Below are 24,069 nucleotides of genomic sequence, written 5' to 3' on the forward strand. Positions count from 1 at the left end.
CCGCACAGAGCAGGAACTCGATTTCCATAATTAATGCAGATCAGTAAATCAAGGGACAAAACAATTATTGCGCCCGGGTCCTCGATGGGCTTTGACGTGCTAATGCGTTGGTTTAACAGTCCGGGTGTGACAAGCCTCTAATGTCTCCGGACTTCGGCAAAAGGCACCCGCCTTTCATTGGAAGACAATGAACATTCTAGCCGTACACGTGAATATAGCATAAATACACCAAGGGATTGGGTGAGCTCCCATCACAAAAAAAACTGCGAACCTGCACTACAGCGACCACAGTACAGTATGGAGACCAAGACCTTTTACGGGAAGAGACGGGGTGCTTCTGCCGCCCCAGCTTCCAAAGAGCGAAGGGTAAGCAAATACAGCAGACTTCATCTGAAATACGCGATTACAGCGCATATTACAAGGTATTATTGCCGTTTTGAATTTTAAATTCAATTATAATTATTTCTTCGTAGCCTGTTCTTCAAGAAAACACCGCACGGGCGAAACGATCTTCGAAATCTACCACCAGGACAGTAAAAAAGAAAGCGGTAAGACGGAAAAAAAGAAAAGTTTATTTTGACGTCTGTTCCGCGACTGATGAATACTGCTGTGTGACTTTATTTCTTACATGAATTTTGTTATTTTGCCACAGGCCGTGGGTCTCTGCTCTCGGCCACTGGCCAGGGTGCCAACATGTAGAAGCAGCATCTGTGTGGAGACATTTCGGCAGCAGCGGGAGCAGCACGATGCATTACTGGGGAGGATTGGGAGGCTAGAGACACTCCTGAAAATGCAGAGGAAGGAGACAGTATGTTCCAGCAGTCAAACAGTTGAGCAGCTGTCTCCTGATAAGTGCCTCTCCCCGCCGCGCAGGTTGCAATGCCTGGCAGAAGCTCTGCCCCCCACAGAGCACACACCGCCTCAGGACACTCCATCCCGGCCTCTCCACTCACCACCGCGCAGGAATTTGTTGATGCTGTCCCCGCCGTCTATCTCCCCCCAGGAAGCACCGTTCACAGAGCGGAATTCACAGACGCCAGTGGGACGAATAATTCTCCCAGATATCCAACTGCTACCCATCACTCAGGAGATGGAGGGGGGGTTGTACTTGCAGTGCATCGGCATAGACGGGAAAGCAAGAGCCGACCGCTATGCCGCCCTCGTGTTTCGAAATCTTGTGACTTTTGAAATTTACTGGGGGTGGACCACGCCTGTAAATTTCGATGGGTCCAGAGGCAAAAGTGCCTTGCCTTGCAATCTCCGGGAAACCATTAGTCGCATGGTGAATCGGAGATTCTCAACCCTTACTTCGTGCGACTGGAAAATAATTCGTGATCGGATCAACGAAATGCTTCGTACGAGGAGGCGCTCTTTTCCTCTAGTCTAACAGTCTGTCCACAAACAAAACATTCCTGTTAGACAAGAGGAATTGAAAAAAAAACAATTTTGTCAATGGAAACCGGTGTGTGTGTCTCTCTCTGCTGGATGTCCCTCTCACTCCCTGCTGAATGAATAAAAGCATTTTATTAAAAACGCGTTTGCGTTTGTCTGGTATTTACTTTGGTCCCTTTTAACTGTTTTTCGATCTACTGTATTGCTTTGAGATGCCACTTTTAAAGGTGATATGTAAAATAAAGTTTTTTATTATTGTTATAGAGGAACATGATCAGATTTTCCCTGGTTCAGAAAAAAAGATCTTAAGTGCTACACCTAACATTCTTAATTCGATGTATTTAAAACAGTGAACTACTGCAGGTGTAACATAACATTCAGAAATACAATCGAGAATAGTTTTGTGGTGTTTGTTTAGATGAAACGTTCCTAAAACGTATAACGTAACAAAATTAAAGACGATTAAAATCTGTAATCTTTCCACTTGTACCGTATGTCATCGGAAAGTTTCTGCTTTGTGTAAGGATGATACCAAAAAAGTAATCTTAAGTGGTGAGAAAGCTGTGCTCAATGTATTTAAGGGACTTAAAAGTAAAAGGAGATGCTTCATATTGCTTGACTAATTTTAAAAACTAGGTTATAAATGCAGACGCTCCCTCGGTGCCGCGCCGGGTGTAAATATCAAAATATACATTCGTCCCGGGCACAGGTCGAAGAGCGCCCGGCTGGGGTGCGCGGGGAAGGGCAGGACACTAGTTTAGGAAGGCGTACAGTCTGGGCAGGTATAGATTACACTTTTCTAAAACGTATTACAATCTAATCCTTCCACGTTTGATCCCAAAATCCCAAGAAATATAAATCTAAACTAGTAGAAAGCTATGCTGAAAGTTTATTAAGATACCTAGAAGACAAAGATACTGTATCGACTTATGTTGCATTAGCCTGATTATGATTAAAAAACACATATAATTAAACACGCGTTTGCGATTTAAATCAGAACACGATTTAAATCAATATAAATGTTTATATTGTAACGCATCCTGTCCAGCCTCCATTTCTCCTATAAAAATTTACTCTGTTGCACAGACACACACACAATAGAAGCAGGAAACAGAAGCAGGGAACGTTGTCAGAAGGGAAGAAGGTGACTATTCATTGTTATCAAAAATGACTTAGAATCGATCATGTTGCGATATTTTGAAATATAAAAGTCAGATGATTGTCCATGATATCGCTATTCTATTTTTTCGAAGAAATGTTTGTTAAAAGAAAAGTCCAGCACCAGCTGGATTTGAACACACAATCTGCGAGTTATTAGCCAGGCACGTAGACCAGGAGGCTACAGGACAACTCACATGAACAGGGAGGCGAAACAGCCCTACACAGCCCTGTCGCAGTACACAAATATAATCATATCGTTATTAAATTCTTCAGATACGCGATTCCATATTATATTAGCAGAAAAGCTTAAAACTACCACTTTTTCACACGCTATTTTACATGCTAGTTAAATTTAATTTATTTATATATTATATATTATATATTTATATCTCTGACCAAGGGAAACGTCTCATTTTTTCAAAGAAATGTTTGTTTGTTTGTTGATTGTTATCAAAAATGACTTAGAATCGATCATGTTGCGATATTTTGAAATATAAAAGTCAGTTGATTGTCCATGATATCGCTATTCTATTTTTTCGAAGAAATGTTTGTTAAAAGAAAAGTCCAGCACCAGCTGGATTTGAACACACAACCTGCTAACTGTTAGCCAGGCACGTAGACCAGTAGGCTACAGGACAACACGCATGAACAGGGAGGCGAAACAGCCCTACACAGCCCTGTCGCAGTACACGAATATAATCATATCGTTATTAAATTCTTTAGATACGCGATTCCATATTCTATTCCCTATTAATCAAATTCTAAAAGTATGCTTGTTGACTCCGGTATCACGTTAGTTAAAGACTTCGAAGCTTAAAATGTTTAGGGAGAAATGGAATACTGGTGTGTATTTTTTTCTTTAAAGTACCAAGACCAGCTACTGTATATACTGTATGTTTATGTTCCAAAATTAATATCGTTTATGGCCTTCACACGCGTTACAGTATGCTCCTATTCTTTTTATGCTCAGCTACTAAGATTTCCCTTCAGTGGTAAAATTCAATATCTACAACGGGCACAGCAAAGACGTTTACTGTACGTCTTTCTACGACAGACCAACGGACCACGAGTGCCCCTGTCGGTCAACCAATCACGTACTGTGGTGCCACGCGTCATCTTGCGTCACGCTGCGCGACGCCACCTGCGGTACATGTCTGTAACGCGCACTTTGAATGGCTGCATCTGTATATTGCTAGGGCCCTCCCTCCTGATTTTAAAATCATCTCATATTTCTGACATCAAGGTGTGAGACACAATATAACAGACTGTCACAATCCTGAACTTCAGGACATTTTACTGTACCATTTTAAAAATATGACCCTCTGAACATGGCATGTGAGAAAATGGCATGTGAGAATGCATTGGGAAAAGGAGAATGCAATTTCTGCTGATTACAAAATCGTCTCACAATTCTGACACTGAGGTGTGAGACACAATGTAACAGGCACTCATAATCGTGAAGTACAAGAGATTTTACTGTTATGTTTTTTTTTTAATAATGACCCTCTGAACACAGCATGTGGGGATTTATAGTCAACAAAATAGCACACATTCTGCCAATTTGCTTTGTCCCTCCTTCCTCGTTACCAAAACATCTTAGTATACCGACACTAAGGTAAATATCGGAGTCAACCGATACTGATCAGGTTCTGCTGCTGCTGAGCCCTCACCCTTCACCATAAGGTCCAATTCCCCAAGCCTGCTGACCATATATGTCCATCCCTTCTCGTCAAAACTCGTATTTTCACAGGGTAACCTTCAGAAATCGCAGTATAGAATGAAAAAAAAACTCCAATAGATCTCGGCCGCTGTTGGTGATTTTCCTTTAAAAACAAATGAATGTCAGGAAATTTTACGGAGTGTATCACTTTCACCGAGACCGAGAAGTCTCCACGACTAGTCTTGTACCGCAATGAAATACAGAGCCCGTAGGGGGCAGTAGGCTCGCAAATATAGCTCACTGTGTATATAATGAAGAAGCAGAGATTAGTTCCTCATCTGCATGTTGCAGAGCCTTACGCTACTCGTACCAGCAGCTGGGGTTTGATCCCTGCACGGGCGATTAGTTGAAAGACCATTTAGCCAGCTGGCTTTTTTTTTATCTCACTAAATTGAGATCTTGAAACCAAAATAGTTAGAAATATGGAACACAACCATTGTTCCCCAAGAAGGAAAGCTGTTTTGTACTGACGTTACTCCTTTTTATTTAACCCAGATTGTGAAGACAACTCCGCCCTATCAAAGAAAAATGTTACTCAAAAGTTGGAAAGCACGCTCTGAACCCATCTGTATATTTGATTCCTGCGATCCGTTCAAAGCTGCTTAGTGTTTTGCAAGCAAATCATTTTAGGGAAGAAACTCAGTTTAGTGAACTACTTTTGTATTTTCACTCATTGAATTTGATATTTGTACTCTCTTTGCATTCTCAGCAATAATATTTCAAAATTACAGTTCGGATTTATTGGAAAACTTCACAAGCATTATTAGGTTAGGACTTTAAATTGGATTTTAATATCTTGGTATATTAACCTTCATTTTAATATAGATATAACCATAAATATTGTTAAGCATATTGTACTTTTGTCATACTTTTTAAAACATTTTAGCTGAGGACGCAGGGTGACTATTATACCTTGTGATACATGCAAGACATCTGTAAACGAAGATGTAACTACAATAAAATTGGCAATTAACAGAAAAACACAATTTGTATAATATTATTCCTCGATATCGATGATCAGTTGAAGGATTTGAAGAAACTATCAAAGAAACAGCAGCAATAGCAGATGATTGGTTTTGAACCCATCTTTCCACCTCAATAATCCATTTGTCCTCAAAAAAAGAAAAGACAGGAATGTTTTGAGTCTCATAATTATCCTCTTCTCGATCCAAAAGAAACGTATACCTTTGATTGCTTCTGTAGTATTTTGGATTTTCTTACGAAGATCTCACGAAGTATTGCCAGGATCTATATTTAGCATTCAGTAGCGATAACACTGCTGATATTGATTAAATATCTATGATGTATTGACAGCTTTATCTGAAGTGAGAAGTCCTCGAACGCCGCTTATGAAGCGTTGGGATTCATACCAAGAAATACTCTTTGTTTTTCCACCCAAAATACTGCTATTGCATTACACATTATATGAACATTACCAGTTTTGGTAGCTTCTGGGTGCGATTTTCCAAAACTGAAACTAATTACAAAATTATTTAAGATGAACCTTGTCCAAAAATTGTAAGTCATGACTAATATTAATATCAACCAAAATTACTACAGAAAAAAAGATTTAACCGAACTATTCATAAGGCTATGCAAGCCTAAAAAGTAGAACAATTAATTTCATATAACTTTTGTTTTTTAGAAATGGGCTCACACACCTGAAAACACTAACGTTTCTCTCCGTTAGAGTATGTGAATAACAGTTCAACCCAAAATGTTTGTAATTGTGATTTTGTTAAAATGCAATAAATCATCTATCAGCAGTAAGAAATTATGAAGAAAGTAAGAAATTGTTTTATTTCGTAAACTGTAAGACGTGAAGAGAGTTTACAGTTCGTATCCTTTGCTTTGTCTTTTAACTTAAGCGTTCAGGATCCAAGCCCGTGTGCGGACTGTTGTTGTAATTTCTTGAATCTCTTGTAATCATCAAAAGTCGTTGTTTAGTCCTTCAGTTTTTTCTCGAGTTGTATCATGGATATTTTATATGATCCATACTTTTCATGCTCTTTTGAATTTTCCTTCACTTATAGAAAAAGTTCAAGGTGTTCTTGTCGCTGTGCTCCACATCTATTGACTCGTAAATAGCACCGCCCTATCCCCATGTACCGCCTGTCTAATGATGGCATTTTGAAAAAATCGTAAAAAATAAAGAAAGGGGCCACAGCCACAGCAAGGTTGTCTACGGTTAGGGGTACTGTCTGGTGTGTAAAACACTTGGTTTCAGCAGTGTGGCTGTTGTACCTGAAATGCTATTGAGCCACGAAGAACACCCACCTATCCCAGTATATTACCTGTAGTGTTATCTTCAAAAAATCATAAAAAATAAAGAAAGGGGCCACAGCCACAGCAAGGTTGTCTAAGGTTAGGGGGGCTGCCTGGTGTGTAAAACACTTGGTTTCAGCAGTGTGGCTGTTGTGCCTGAAATGCTATTGAGCCACGAAGAAGACCCACCTATCCCAGTGTATTACCTGTAGTGTTATCTTTAGAAAATCATTTAAAAAATAAAGAAAGGTTCCACAGCCCAAAACAAAGCTGGGAAAAGTCAGAAGACCTGCTTAGTGTGCAAAACACTTACTTGCAGCATTGTGGGTGCTGTGGTTTAAATGCTATTGGTTTGTGAACAGAATACCCCTATCCCAGTGCATTGTGCCACATTAAATAAAAGCACGAGAAAAAGTGATTCAGAACACAAAGCTGTGTCAGTGTCCTGTGTAAAAAGTCAGTTTGAACATCATGGGAGCTGTTTTTAATAAGCTGCTGAGTAAAGAATATTTTAATCTTCCTGCTGTCAGTAGTATTGTGAATATAGTTGACCCTTACCTGAATGAAAACAGGACGTAAAGGAAGGGTTTCAGAAATCAAACAAAGCTTTATTCCCGTGGTTACAGTCTGGGTAATTGGAGACTGCACTGTTCTGCTTCCTAAGGTCATATACGGGTTTTTCGCATGAAGCCGTATTGAACAGTATTTCTCGCATTGTGAACATGTGCACACAGTGGTCCCCCGGGTTCCAGTTAGTGCGTAATTACGCATAGATGAAAAACCGGAGGTTTAAAAAACGAAATTAGCTCACTGAAAGTTTGATGTAGGGACTGTGGAAATTTCCACAAGTCGTGGTCTTTAAAATGCATTTGGTTTGAAGGAGTTCTGTGCTTCCATTGCGAAGATATGGACAAAACAATATTCGAGCGTGGTAAAAAAAGTCATAAAAACGACAAAGTGAAGGCTGAGAAAGCATTCACAATGTATTTTATACACAAAGCAAGTGTTTTTGTAACTCTAAGGGACTCTACAGGCATGCCAAAATCATTTTCGAACTTCAAGCTAACTTTACCCCGGTCTTAGCGAAAGGACTGCCTTTCACTTCTCTGTTTTTTTCACAGCGCCGTGCACCTTTTCATTGCTCTCGCTTTCAGAGCCTCTGCACGGCACACGACTTGACATCAGGACGCACATTAAAGTGAAAGCAGGAAGCGCTGCGACATGCACTGTGCAGATCCCGCCACACTAAGAGGTGAGTGGGTCTGTTCGATCACAGCGCTAGGCGAATCCCCAAACAGTGTGCGTGGCAACAAAAAAAGCCACTCTGTTTCGAACTGGGGACCGTTCATATGTGAGGCAAACGTGATAACCACTACACTATGGAAACAGTGAGAAGTTGCACCCAGTGGCCCAGTGCTGAGCTTCGCCAATGCTATTCAGGGGCCAATGCTCTTCGATGTGAATTGAATGCTATTCAACTCGCCAGCTGCACACATATACATGGCCCCTCTGTCCTTTTCAGGATCTCAAAAAAAAGCATAGCGTGGTTTTCCTGCAACCTGATTGACCGCATCTGCCTCAGAATGTGCCCCGCTGCATTCATTGCTGAAGCAGGACGGAGGCTAACGGACATGCCAGAACAGTTAGGTTCAGCGATCTCTCCAAAATATTGTGGTTTTAGTGGAAGAAATATGGTTTAAATTGTACCTTGTTTCAAACTCTCTCTAGAATGTTATCCATTTCTATTTTATTTTGACAGGAACTGTTAAAAGGCTAATGACACTAGATGAAAAGAGAAGAAAGAAAACACAACGTTTCAGCCGTGGAGCCCTCACACCTGAAGAAGGCTTTCTTTCTTCTCTTTTAAGCATGGAATAGACCTATTACTTGTTCCTTTGCTGCCTACACATGCTTGACGCAGCTCCCCACCTGAACTGCTAATGATACTAGATGCCTGGTAGTTTGTGGTACTTGGTTATTGTCTTATGTTTGCTCAAACTGCATATGTGTGATTGCACATTTTTGTGTATTTTCATATGTCAACATTTAATTCACTGACATTCCTGTATGCTTGGAAGGAAGGCAGATTGGATTTGACACAGGATGCCTGCTCATATATGTTGATCTTTGTTGGGCTGGAAAAACAATGATAAAAAGTGAATGAAAAAAGATCTCTCCAACATTTCCCTTCTCTTGGCCATGGTTATACTGCCCTTTCTTTCCGTCTTTTGTCCTTCTACAAAGATTCCAGGGCTCTTTATCCACCATAATATCAGAAGCCAAAAATAACCATCTAATGTGCAAACAGCATTTGTAATGTTGGTAGCTGGAAGAGGTTAAGTATGTTTGCAAGACCTAGTTGGTTACACCACAGACTTACTTTGTTGTTGTCAGTTTTTTTTTTCTCTTTTAAAGGCTGTGCTGGACTGTACCACTATCATAGAAGATTTTTTTTAGGACACATCGCAGTTCCATAGTAGAATTTATCAATAGTAGAATTCCATAGGACATTATTTATCAACATCTAACACTACCCAGTGTGAGACTCTGCCAGTAAACCTCAGAGCATTGAGTTCTCCACTGGTGAAGATGGCTTTCTGAAGTCATGAAATCCACTGCTGTGATGCCTGAGAGACAGTGATTGAATCCTGGCTGGAATTAGGCTCTCTGTTAGTGTTGATCTGTGGGAATTATGTGGTAAAAAGGGAAAACTCCTTTACTTTAGTCACTTTGAAAGTTCAAATGTACAGATCTTCAGAAACCCCAGTCTGAAGGATGAAGCAGGTTCTGCTCAAGGAATTGCCTACATTTTGCTCCATTCACTCTAAGCAGATAGTCCAACATTTGCCTTCTCTTGGCCATGATTACACTGCCCTTTCTTTCATCTTTGTCCTTCTACAAAGATTCCAGGACTCTTAATCCACCATAATATCAGAAGCCAAAATTAACCTTCTAACATGTACAAATCATTTGCAATGAAAGGAGGTGGAAGGGTTTAAGAATGTTTGTAAGACCTGGTTGATTACCACACATAGACATACTTTGTTGTCAGTTTTTTTTTCTCTTTGAAAGGCTATAGGAGGGGCGTGATGGACTGTACCACTATCATAGAAGATGTTTTTCTTCTAAGGACACTTCTGTAGCGGCAAGGCGTATTTAAAATACAGGAATTAAGTTTGCTGCTCCCTCGCCAGTCCCTCTCTCCCTCATCTCAGTGCAGCTGGATACAGAGAGGCCATTCCATCTGGTTCACATTTAAGGTGTTTTTCTAGCTGATAGAGTTTCCTGATAAGGAACAGCTCCCAAGGCTGAGATTCACCAGCCACCCTAATAAGTGGTCATCTCTGGCGCCTTACTGTCTGGGAGATTCCATGGGAGAGGCTCATCCCAAGGTTTACAACCCTAAGGTCAGAGGTCACTGTTACTCATCCTCCACCTCAATCAGCCAATCAGGAGCTGGTAGGGCAGGGTAACCCCACGTGGGTCTCGAATGCCCGCGGAACTTTAAGCCACTGAACTACCGTAGTTCCTCCAGATAAAACAGGCAGCACGATGCCCAGAAGGTGCCCCTCCAGGACGTTCTCAGACTCAGCTCGGACAATCACGTGATGGCCAGTGTGTCCGAGTGCCAGGACTTAACTTTGTTTTAAGAGTCGAGAACGGAGGTTGCCCGTGCATAATAAAAAGATCTGCTCGAGGTTAGCAAGCCTTGTGAACCGCCGGTACTCCACCGCCAAAGCTCACCTGATCAACGAGTGAACTACGGTTGGAACTGTCGACAGCTGAATCTCAGGATTCAGGGCTAGCGCTACATCGGGAATGAACTGGTCTTCTTCCCATCTAAAGACTGTGACTGGCTTGGACCCGCAGTCACTTTCCATGTGCACAAGCTCTGCTAGTTTCAGCCAACACTAACTAGCCGGTCTTCAAAGAGCATCAGCAGCGCATCGCAGCAGGAATCTCTCCCTCCTCTCCTTCTCGCCAGCCGCACCGGCCATTGCCTGGCACCGAGCCAGAGAGTGCCGATTGCACACAACAACAGCCTGCCACTGCTTCTTTGTGTCCGCGGGAGATCTGAATCCACACAGATCGGATGAGTATTCAACATTCTGCATTACAGCTCGAGAATTCAATTGTTACCTCAACCACAATTGATATCAATCTAATACCTATGAGTGATGTACTTGCTTTTGAGTATCTAGTATAGAAGTTGTAATCCCAGTTCATTTACGAAACAGTCTAAATGAATGGTATACTGAATGTATGTCCCTCTTGGTTTGGAACTCTTCATGATTTAATATATACCTTTTGTATTCTGCTAACCCACACTCTTAAGATCTGTTATGTTTATATGCACATTTTATGTATTAATAAGTGTATTAGTATCTGTGTGTGTGCGTTAATGAGTTAACCCGCAAGGTCGGTTTTCTAATAGCCATCAAAGAATCATTTTGTGACTTACTGCTACAATTAATAATTGTCCCAGTAAATACACAAAACCCCTACACATTCATGGAAACCAATATTTACCTGCTAATCCAGAATGCAGCAGAGAACAGTTGGACAGAAGGTTAGTATTTGTCGATACTGCATCACAGAAGTCAGTCTCTTCCCCCTCATTATGCAGGCTGACTTGTTGAACGATGAACTGTCCTCCAGTGACAGTCAGCTGCAATCACTGACTCAGACATAGTGATGGTACTTTGGCTGATTTGGTTAACATGCTTTTCTCTTAAACAGGAGATGCTGAGTTCAAATCCCAGCAGTGCTTGTCTTACAAATTGAATCACTATGGATGATTACATACAGCTTGTTTTTGTTTAACGCAAGTTTTCATTTTCTTTCTGGAACAACTTGCTTTTCATGAAATTCATACAGCTTGTGAAAGATGAAATACAAATCTTGCCTTGTATATTGCAGGCTGGTAAGAAAAAAGCATTATTTTCTTTTTTTAAGCTTGAAAATGGAGAAAAGGGACACACGTGAGTCTCTGTTAATTGAAAGGTTAGTGGTTTGAGCCCACCCAGAAATGCACTTCTCATTATTGCAATGTAAACCTCATCTCTACTTATTCGGATTTCTGAGCAAAACCTTAACCCACTTGATATTTGCAAGAAATGTGAATGTTTTTGTTAAACAAGTACGTAAGTCAATATCACTGGGAATGGCCAATAATGACCAACATTCAAGGACATCATATTCAGCCAAGGACTTTGATCTTCGAACGGCTGGCAGAAGAATTCATTTATGCTCTTGATGCATCCTTAGTTAGAATATTTAAAATTTCGACACAGATTTGTTGGAGAACTTGACAAGCAAAAAAGACAGTTGGACAGCATGATTATGTTAGGACTGTACATTTGTATTTTAATACTTTTGTATATTTATCTTAATTTTAATATACATGTAACCATAAGTGCTGTTCTATGTAAATAAATTTTGTTGTATTTTATCATATTTTAGCTGAGGGCACAAGGGGGTATATTATACCTTCCGAAACTTCCAAGACAACTACAGTATAACAGAGGCTCATACTTTAATATAATTTGCTTTAAAAGAAAACCACAATTTGTACGATATCATCCCTCAATATCGACGTTCAAATGAAGGATTTAAAGAAGCAACAGCGATAGGAGAGTACATTGATTTTGGACCAATGTTTGCATCTGAACAATCCTTCCTCCTGGAAAGAAGAAAAAACAGGTATGTTTTGAGTCTCATGATGATGCTCTTCTGGATAAAAAAAAACAGTGCAAATTTGTTTCGGATGTATTTTGGATAAAATTATAACTGTCATCGAAGAGAAATTTGATCAGTTGAATGCAGTTGAAACTTTTGACATTTTATATGATGACAGGACGTACATTTAGGACTCAGTACCGATAACGCTGCTGCTATTGATGGAGTAGAAATAAGTGTATTGGCAATTTTATCTGAGGCAAGAAGTACTAGAACACCTCCTATAAAAATGTTAGGATTCAGAGCAAGAAATATTTTTCCACTTCACCCAATGGTATTGCATTAACGAGGCTGAAGCTGGCTTCTTATTCGCCAGCTTCTTCTTCTGCCTTAAATGCTGCTGCTGTGATGTTATGCCGGCTTTCGCCTGTAGATGGCTGTCTACAGTAATTTTTAAAAGTACTAATCGGGATGGATTACTGTATTTATCCTCAGTAAATGGGAATATGTAAGTAGTGACTATCCAAATAACATTTTTGTGTGAAACACATTTCAGAAAATTGTAAACCAATTTTCAAAACTCACAATAACACAAACACAATAAGTAAATAAGACAAAACAGAAGTTCACAGGCACTTTCTGCATATTTACCACGACCTTGCCTTCTGACCATAAAAAGTCTTAAAATCTTGCATTTTACAAGAACTTTTTAATATAAATGGGACGTCTAGAACATGGCATATGAGAATATATGGTTAAACGAGGATGAGCAACGGGTGATGGCACTTTCTGCTTCTTGCTATAAACCTACCCCCTGGTTATAAAAACATCTAAAAATTCTGACACTGAGGTGTGAGAGACAATGGAACAGACTATCAAAATCCTGCACTTTAGGAAATTTTACTGTGCCATTTTTTTAAATATGACCCTGTGAACATGGCATGTCCCTCCTTCCTCATTACCAAAACATCTCAATGTTCCGACACTATGTACATTGGTAATTACAACACTTCACTGTTGCATTTCTGAGTTGTGACATTGTGAACATGGCATGTTAAAGTATATAGAAAATCTAGATCAGAACAGGCTAAATGCAATTCATAGTGATTTATCATTTTCTTACTTTCTAAATGAAAAAAAAATTTCAGTGATTATGACACTTCGGTATGACATAAAATATGCTTCAATGACAGAATAAATAATCATGGAAAAAATACCCACAGTGGATATTCATATTTGTGATTATAGGAATGTTAAATATCAGGTGAGTAGCTGCGTCAGCATGCGTAGGCTGCAAAGGAACAAGTAAAGGGTTATTCCATGCTGAAAAGAGAAGAAAGGAAACACAACGTGTTGGCCGTGGAGCCTTCTTCAGGTGTTAGAAAGACAGGGCAGTATGCAAAGATCATTTTCTTTTTATCTTTGCTGACTGCAGTTTATCTTTGATGACAACATCAAAGACATTAAGGAATTCTTACAGCTAACAGCTCCACATCAACGTCCTTCTATAACTAACCTCATCAGATCTCTCATCTCCCAACTCTTCCAGTTTCTCATTTCAGAGAAGGATAAAAAACTCAATCATCCTCTACAGAGAAAAAACATCAACACCCCTACCACCTCCACCAATCCTAACCTTGTTGTTACTATACCCTCTGACCTTTCCCTTTCACCCCTTTGCATCCTCAGCTAACATATTTTAATATTACAACACAATTACAATAGATTGTACAGTATTTACAGTTTAAAATTAGGGTAAATATGTCAAAATATCAAAATCCAACTGCACAGTGCTAACAAAACAATGCTTGTCAAGTTCTCAAACAAATCTGCGTTGTATTTTTAAAATATTTCAGCAGAGGATGTGACGGGAGTATAAATGACGATTCAACGATCATTTTTCTTGTTGCGATGTTGGGCATTATTGGACATTTTTGACACGTGTTGAACAGTCGCATCTCCTACAAATATTAAAATGGCTATGGTTTAGCTGAGAAATCCAATCGACCTATGCAAAAACAATGTTTACATTGCAAAAAAAAAAAAACACACGTCCTGGGTGGACTTGAACCACCAACCTTTCGGTTAACAGCCAAACACGCTAACTGATTGCACCACAGAGACTGACTGGTGGAGTCTTTTCTCGAATCAAAAAAAAATCTCTTACTGTTCTTTTTGCCAGCCGGTAATATTTCTTCTGCACTGATAACCAAGAACTGAATTTCATGTTTCCCAAGCTGTGTGAATTTCATCAAAAAACAAGTTTTCCAGAAAGGAAATGAACACATGCATTTAACGAAATCAAGCCCTTTGTGAGTGCCCAAAATGGTAAGTTCTGTACTACAAGATAGGAAGAAATACACAGCTGGGATTTGAACATAGGTTCTTTTGTTTAATAGAGAGGTGCTTTAACCAACTAAGCTATGGTGACAGGATAGCCATCACCTTTAACAGCTACTTGGACACACCGCTCTGAGACATCTGCGTTCAGAAAGCGCTGAAACTGCTCTCAGAGAAAATTGCCTCTTTTACATACAGTAGAAGCCCCGACACTGAGAAACGAAGAGAAATGGCTTTTATTGGGCATTTTTCATGTCCAATGCGTTTGACATCTCCCAAGGGCGACAGAGTTCTTTTGCAACACTATTTCTTCTCCTTTTTTCTTTCTGTACGCTTTGATAAAAAACGAGAAATCGTGCAAGGGAAAAATGTCTTTTTTTCATAGAGAAAACATGCACCAGGAAATGTTGTGTTGAGAAGAAGTGATTTAACATGATACGTGACCTAATTTATCGGAGCAAATGCTCACCCAGCAAGGTCTGGAGAAGTTGGAGAGTCTGGTGGATGTGATAATTATACGGAGTTCTGGAAGAAAACAGTCTTTCTTTGAATTCTCAATCAATCGGAATTTCAGTGCGAAACATAAACCCTTTGTCTGATTTAAAGAGATAATATTTTAAAACTCATAAAAAATCAGAAAACACATGTTTCTCACTTTGAAATTTTAGAGGGCGTCGTGTATTACTAGTAGCGGCACTGAGCACACTATGGGGGAATTCAGGTTATGTGAAATACCAGCGGTTTAATAAATAACGCATCCGATTTCGGATCGTAAGATTGTAGGTTCGACTTCTACCTGGCTCGTGTAAATTTTATTCAAGCTCCTCAGTAATAGATGTCTTTTATGTAATGAACCGCACCTGAAAGCAAACATTGGGTCTGTTTCCTTTGTTTTCCAGCATGAAATAGCAAATCGTTACAAAAAGTACCTGCTAATGTCCAATAGCGGGTTTTTTTTTCAAATTACATTTTCAGGCTTCAGACACTTTTTAATAAAACAAAAGTGTCCGGAAACTCCCTAACTTTCAGGTTTGCTTGAACCTGTATTAAAAGAAGTTATTTGAAACTTCCGGGATTCCATTCTCTGATGTAGCTGTCTCTAAAGACAGAGGTGATGTTTCGCAGATTTGAACTGTGCCTTCTCTCTTGTGTTCAAGGGTATTCACTGTGTGAGATCCTAACTGCGTGCCCTGTAGGGTTCTATTTTGTTTAGATTATCTATGTGGTGTACAGATAGAACTCAACTACATGGTGTGAATTCCGTGTTCAGGACCAGCAGAACCTGAAAAACTAATAGCAGACCTCGACGCGATTTGAACACGCAGCCTTCTGATCTGGAGTCAGACATGCTACAGATACAGCCATTCAAAGTGCGCGTTACAGACACGTACCGCAGGTGGCGTCGCTCAGTGTGACGCAAGATGACGCGTGACACCGCAGTACGTGATTGGTTGACCAACAGGGGCACTCGTGGTCCGTTGGTCTGTCGTAGAAAGACTTACAGTAACCGTCTTTGCTGTGCCCGTTGTAGATATTGAATTTTACCACTGAAGGGAAATCTTAGTAGCTGAGCATAAAAAGAATAGGAGCATACTGTAACGCGTGTGAAGGCCATAAACGATATTAATTTTGGAACATAAACATACAGTATATAGCTGGTCTTGGTACTTTAAAGAAAAAAATACACACCAGTATTCCATTTCTCCCTAAACATTTTAAGCTTTGAAGTCTTTAACTAACGTGATACCGGAGTCAACAAGCATACTTTTAGAATTTGATTAAAAGGGAATATAATATGGAATCGCGTATCTAAAGAATTTAATAACGGTATTCGTGTGCTGCGACAGGGCTGTGTAGGGCTGTTTCACCTGCCTGTTCATGCGAGCTGTCTTGTAGCCGACTGGTCTAGGTGCGTGACTACCAACTGGCAGGTTGTGTGTTTGAATCCAGCTGGTGCCAGACTTTTCCTTTAACAAACATTTCTTCGAAAAAATAGAATAGCGATATTATGGACAATCAATTGACTTTTATATTTCAAAATATCGCAACATGATCGATATTTGCGATATTTTGAACATATCTTCCCTTCTGACAGCGGTTCCTGCTTCTATTGTGTGTGTGTGTGCAACAGAGTAAATTTTTATAGAGAAATGGAGGCTGGACAGTATGCGTTACAATATAAACATTTATATTGATTTAAATCGTGTTCTGATTTAAATCGCAAATGCGTATTTAATTATGTGTTTTTTAATTATAATCAGGCTAATGCATTTCTACATTTTCTGTATGAACCAGCTTAGAGGTTCATACAGAAAGACAGCTTGTGTTTAAATTGAGTGTAAGGTAATTTATGCTTCTAAAGTCATGGTCAGCATTTATTATTGTACTGTGCTGTAAACTTTTTCTGTGCCTAGTCACATTATTTTATAGCGTTTTTATTGTGTTATTAAATCCGGTGGCGCTGTGTGTTAGTTTCCTGACTCCCATTATTTAAACTGCGACACTGATCATTCATCTCTAAATAAACTTTATTTTATATAGCGTTTTAAGCGATTAGGTAATTAGATTGCTCATAAACCTAATCGCTTTTTCTACATAAACACAGCGTGATTGCTCTCTGAAAATGCTTTTCCTTTATTTTTAAAGTTGGCTCAGATTTCAACTATAGATCGTATTATTATAAACTTTCTTGGAAAAATGTATTTTATGTAAACCATGTTTGCTATTAATTCATTTAGGGCTAAAATACGTTCATTGTCTTCCAATCGAGTCGAGTTGACATTGGAAGCCTGCCACACCCGGACTGTTAAACCAACGCATTAGCAAGTCAAAGCCCATTGAGCCAGTATTGGCTTTAGTATTCCCTCCCTCTCCCCTCAATTCAATTCAAAGTGTTTTATTTGCATGACAGATGGGTACAAGCAGTGTTGGGTATGTATATTGTAACGCTTACGGCAGACAGGCACTGTGTAAGAGCCGGCGCACCAGAGCAGCGCACCGAGGGATTGTCTGCATTTATAACTTTTTTAAAAATTAGTTTTTAAAATTAGTCAAGCAATATGAAGCATCTCCTTTTACTTAGTGCCTGAGCATAAAAAGAATAGGAGCATACTGCAACGCGTGTGAAGTCCATAAACAATATTAATTTTGGAACTTAAACATACAGTATATGGCTGGTCTCGGTACTTTAAAGAAAACATACACACCAGTATTCCATTTCTCCCTAAACATTTTAAGCATCGAAGTCTTTAACTAACGTGATACCGGAGTCAACAAGCATACTTTTAGAATTTGATTAAAAGGGAATATAATATGGAATCGCGTATCTAAAGAATTTAATAACGGTATGATTATATCCGTGTACTGCGACAGGGCTGTGTAGGGCTGTTTCGCTTACTGCCGACAGGCACTGTGTAAGACCCGGCATACCAGAGCAGCACACCAATGGAGTGTTTGCATTTATAACTTAGTTTTTAAAATTAGTCAAGCAATATGAACTCCTGGAGTGCTGGCTGTGACGAATTAAACCGGTCTCACAGGTATTCAAAGTAGGAAGTACAGTGTTAAGTGGTAGCTGGGCTACTCCCTCAATAGAATCGCTTTAAGGAAAAGCATTTTCAGAGAGCAATCACGCTGTGTTTATGTAGAAAAAGCGATTAGGTTTATGAGCAATCTAATTACCTATTCGCTTAAAATGCTATATAAAATAAAGTTTATTTAGAGATGAATGATCAGTGTCACAGTTTAAATAATGGGAGTCAGGAAACTAACACACAGCGCCACCGGATTTAATAACACAATAAAAACGCTATAAAATAATGTGACTAGGCACAGAAAAAGTTTACAGCACAGTACAATAATAAATGCTGACCATGACTTTAGAAGCATAAATTACCTTACACTCAATTTAAACACAAGCTGTCTTTCTGTATGAACCTCTAAGCTGGTTCATACAGAAAATGTAGAAATGCATTAGCCTGATTATGATTAAAAAACACATAATTAAACACGCGTTTGCGATTTAAATCAGAACACGATTTAAATCAATATAAATGTTTATATTGTAACGCATACTGTCCAGCCTCCATTTCTCTATAAAAAATTACTCTGTTGCACACACACACACAATAGTAGCAGGAACCGCTGTCAGAAGGGAAGATATGTTCAAAATATCGCAAATATCGATCATGTTGCGATATTTTGAAATATAAAAGTCAATTGATTGTCCATAATATCGCTATTCTATTTTTTCGAAGAAATGTTTGTTAAAGGAAAAGTCCAGCACCAGCTGGATTCGAACACACAACCTGCCAGGTAGTAGTCACGCACCTAGACCAGTAGGCTACAAGACAGCTCACATGAACAGGCAGGCGAAACAGCCCTACACAGCCCTGTCGCAGCACACGGATCCCGTTATTAAATTCTTTAGATACGCGATTTCATATTATATTAGCAGAAAAGCTTAAAACTACCACTTTTTCACACGCTATTTCACATGCTAGTTAAATACTTCAATGCTTAAAATCGTTAGGGAGAAATGGAATACCGGTGTGCATTTTTCCTTTAAAGTGCCGATTCCTGGAATCTAACTGGCTGACACCCCTCTGAAGTGGTTCCATAAAATCTGGTATACGGAAAAGAATGCGTTGATAAATACAAGTGTCTTTTAATACACTCTTTGCTGTGCTCTTGAGGATCCTTGTGATATTTTAAGCTCTAGTTGAATGATAGGTGTCGCATTTTAAATCATTTTCGTAGTTAGAAATTATGAAACGCCCTGTTAAAAGCAAGGAAGTTTTTATGCCCCTTGAAGTAAAACAAAATGCCTGACAAAGTATGGCTTGGACAGATTCCAAGTGCTTGTCCAAATGTGCTAAAGAAATTATACAAGTATACAGCTTGTCCAAAGTCATCCATTATTAATACTATTAGTAATATCTTCAGTAAAGGCTTTGATGCATAAATATTTCTGATAAAGGTAGGTTGTGTACTTTTGTCCAACTGAGCAATCTTGCTTTCATAAAATATACCAACATTTTAATGACTGATGATTAACATGCTGTAATACACAGTTCAAAATTAAAGGCTCAAATGCTGTCCATGAGAGGTTAAGCTCCCCCTGGCAGTTTTACAAGGCGACACCAGATAGTTAACCACGTGACACCACGTTAACTGCGTCATACCGCGTGATACTGCGACACGCCCACCGGGGTATGCAGCGAAATACCTCACTCATTTTGAATGGCTGCATCTGTACCTTTGCGCCACAGCTATCAGCACTTTTGAATTCCCCAAAGGAGACAAATCAGCTTCACAAAAAATTCTCCTGTGAAGAGCGCCGCTCTTCCGAAGAGTCTCTTCATCCCAGACCACATTTTATTCTTCCTGCGCAGCTCTTGTGCAGGTGTTGTTCTCGATAACAGATCCAGGAACACTGACTGTTTTTCTATTTTTTTAATTAAATACCCCATGGTGCAACGGTAGCACGTCTGACTCTAAATCCCGAAGTTAATTTTCAAAGTATATCGGAGTCAACTGATACTGATCAGGTTCTGCTGCTGCTGAACCCGCAGTCTTCACCTTAAAGTTCAATTCCCCAAGCCTTCTGACCTTATATGTCCACCCCTTCTCGTCAAAACTCATATTTTCACAGGGTACCCTACAGAAATCGCAGTATAGAATGAAAAACTCCAGTAGATCTCGGCCGCTGTTGGTGATTTTCCTTTAAAAACAAATTAATCTCCGGAAATTTTACGGAGTGTATCACTTTCACCGAGACCGAGAAGTGTTAAGCTGTATATGAGTCTTTGTGGCTCAGTTGTTAACCAAAAGGGTGGTGGTTTGAGCCCTCCCAGGGACACTATGAGCCTTTTAATGTATACACCCGTCTCACTTCATCTCCACAGCCGGTCTTGTACCACAATTAAATACGGAGCCCGCAGGGGGTAGTAGGCTCGCAAACATAGCTCACTGTGTATATAATGAAGAAACACAGGTTAGTTTCTTACCTGCATGTTGCAGAGCTTTACGCAACTCGTACCATTAGCTGAGGTTTGATCCCTGCACGGGTTATTAGTTGAAAGGCCATTGTAAATGACGTGTAAGAGATTTATCCAGCTGGCTTTTATGTTTCACGCTAAATTGAGATCTTGAAACCAAAATAGTAAGAAATATGGAACACAACCGTTGATCCCCAAGAAGGAAAGCTGTTTTGTACTGACGTCACTCCTTTTTATGTAACCCAGATTGTAAAGACAACTCTGCCCTATCAAAGGAAAATGTTACACAAAAGTTGGAAAGCACACTCTGAACCCATCTGTATATTTGATTCCCGCGATCCGTTCAAAGCTGCTTAGTGCTTTGCAAGCAAATCAAATCATTTCAGGGAAGAAACTCAGTTTAGTGAACTACTTTTGTATTTTCACTCATTGAATTTGATCTTTGTATTCTCTTTGCATTCTCAGCAATAATATTTCAAAATTACAGTTCGGATTTATTGGAAAACTTCACAAGCATTATTAGTTTAGGACTGTAAAATTGTATTTTAATATCTTGGTATATTTACCTTCATTTTAATATAGATATAACCATAAATGATGTTAAGCATATTGTACTTTTGTCGTACTTTTTAAAACATTTTAGCTGAGGACACACAGCGACTATTATACCTTGTGATACATGCAAGACATCTGTAAACGAAGATGTAATTACAATAAAATTGGCAAATAACAGAAAACCACAATTTGTATAATATTATTCCTCGATATCAATGATCAATTGAAGGATTTGAAGAAACTATCAAAGGAACAGCAGCAATAGCAGATGATTTTGGTTTTGAACCCATCTTTACACCTCAATAATCCATTTGTCCTCAAAAAAAGAAAGGACAGACATATTTTGAGTCTCATAATTATGCTCTTCTCGATCCAAAAAAAACGTTGATTGCTTCTGTACTTTTTTGGATTTTCTTACGAAGATCTCACGAAGTATTGCCAGGATCTATATTTAGCGTTCGGTAGCGATAACACTGCTGATATTGACTGAGTAAAAATCTATGATGTATTGACAGCTTTATCTGAAGCGAGAAATCCTCAAACGCCGCTTATGAAGTGTTGGGATTCATACCAAGAAATACCTTTTGTTTTCCCACCCAAAATGCTACTATTACATTACACATTATGCAAACATTACCAGTTTTAGTAGCTTCTGGGCGTGATTTTCCAAAACTGAAACTAATTACAAATTATTTAAGATGAACCATGTCCAAAAATTGTAAATCAGGATTAATATAATATCAAATGAAATTACTACAGAAGAAAAGGTTTAACTGAAATATGAATAAGACTATGCAAGCCTACAAAATAGAACAATTCAATTTATATAACTTATTTTTTTTATTTTTTGAGAAATGGGCTCACACACCGGAAGACACTAACGTTTCTCTTCGTTACCCAGTGGGCAAAAGACGTATAATATACGTCTATTAAACGCATACCTTAGACGTCTAAATGTGGTCTGCAATTCGTCTAGAATGAAATTCTAATATACGTCTAAAGTTATACGTCAATTATACGTCTATGTTTAGACGTTCATTATACATAAATGGTTGGAGTTCTATTATACGGATAAATTTAGAGGACTATTATACATATATGGTTGGAGTTCCGGATAACTTTAGAGGTCTATTATACGGATAACTTTAGAGGACTATTATACGTATATGGTTAGAGGTCTATTATACGGATAACTTTAGAGGTCTATTATACGTATATGGTTAGAGGTCTATTATACGGATAACATTAGAGGTCTATTATACGTATATGGGTAGAGGTCTATTATACATCAAAGATAGATTTTATAGGTGTAGAAACAAGTAAACCAAGCCAATGATTAGGTTTAGAAATTTATTCTGAAAATACACATTCACACCTGAAACATATGTATTTCAAATTATACATTGTATACAATCAATCAACAATCAACATATGGGCAATAATCATAAAAAACACAACTAGTCTTAAACTTCAGCTACAAATTCTGGTAACATGGCAATATACAGTATAGTAATGACAAACACAAACTAATTACATTAACACACTAACTCAAAACCACATTTTGATTCAAATATACATTTTAAAATGTACAACTTCTATATTTCCAAGAAAAGAAAATATTACAATGGAAGTTAAGACGATTTTTGTCCACTATTTGCAAACCCTGTCTAATTGTCCTAACAGTTAGAACCAAAAACCTATTATTTTCAGTGTCCAGATCTCCTGGCCCCCTGCCTTGCATATGCATTCTTCAAGTAACACATTGCGTGCTCCTTTATTTCTTTTTCTGTTGATGTAGGGTGGGACTTCAGCACCGCAGCTAGGAGAAAATTATATAATATTACTTCCCAAATAAATGATGATTAATATCTTCTTTAGTATAATCTAAAAAATGAACGGTTTACTAAGCTCAAAGCTGAAATAAATGTATAAAATTTGGCTTGCATCATAACAGTTGAGCAATAAAGTCTGTCCTAATTAAAGAGTACCCAAAGTTTGAAAGTACAACATAGAATAAGAATAGAGAAAGGGCAAAACGATTTTGTGTTATCTTCCCCATTCACACTATTTTTATGTGCCATTTTTTGCTTATTCACGTACTATTTTAATCAAAATAATATTAAGAAAGATCTGTATGTATTCAGATAGTATTATTATTGTTCATACTTACTCGTCAAAAGAGGATTGCTGAGATTTGCGGATATACTTCTACGTTTGAAAAACGTGTCCAAAATGGTGACCAACGAATACTAGCAATGCATTGTGGTATATAACCAGAAAATATGCTGGGTTCGATATTTTCTCAACGTATGCGTTTATTAATGTTGTCGATATTATGGTTGAAATTTAGCATTGATAATACATCGCGGCTATGTGCCCCCTGCTATGAGCTGAGGTGCAATTTTAACGCATGCAGTTAGTAAGGATCGGGCACTGTTGTATGGTATTATATATAATGACATTATGGAATAGGATGGGGACAGGCCTGGCATCATGGGGGGAGGGAGGAATGTCGCCCCTTCAGTTTTGGGCAAAAAGATTTACCTAACTTAATTTACGCCCTAAAAAAATAGTTGTACTTTGTCAATGGTCAGACAACACTAAATGACACGAACAGTCCCTCAGTCTGTTTGATGGGCAGGAGGGCTATCCGTCCAGGAACTGCACATATCAGTGTCGTTATTGAGTGTCAACATTACGATCCTGTTTGCTCAGGTGGACCGATTCCTTGCAGTAGTTTATCATTATACTTAAAATCGTTATATAACTAGGACTAGTTATAGCAGTCTGTGCTTTCTGTTGCTTTTTCTGTTGCTTTTTTCTTAACGATTCAGAACGTCCATGTAGCTGCAAAAATGAACGCTTATGGTACTTTTCGCTCCAGGCAATACAAACCGTGAGAGTGACGAAAAATGTGAAACTGAACTTCATCGCAAATACCAGATTGCTAGTCGTTAT

This window comes from Lepisosteus platostomus, chromosome 5 (assembly GCF_059453375.1).
Source record: "Lepisosteus platostomus isolate fLepPlt1 chromosome 5, fLepPlt1.hap1, whole genome shotgun sequence".
Taxonomy (NCBI): Eukaryota; Metazoa; Chordata; class Actinopteri; order Semionotiformes; family Lepisosteidae; genus Lepisosteus; species Lepisosteus platostomus.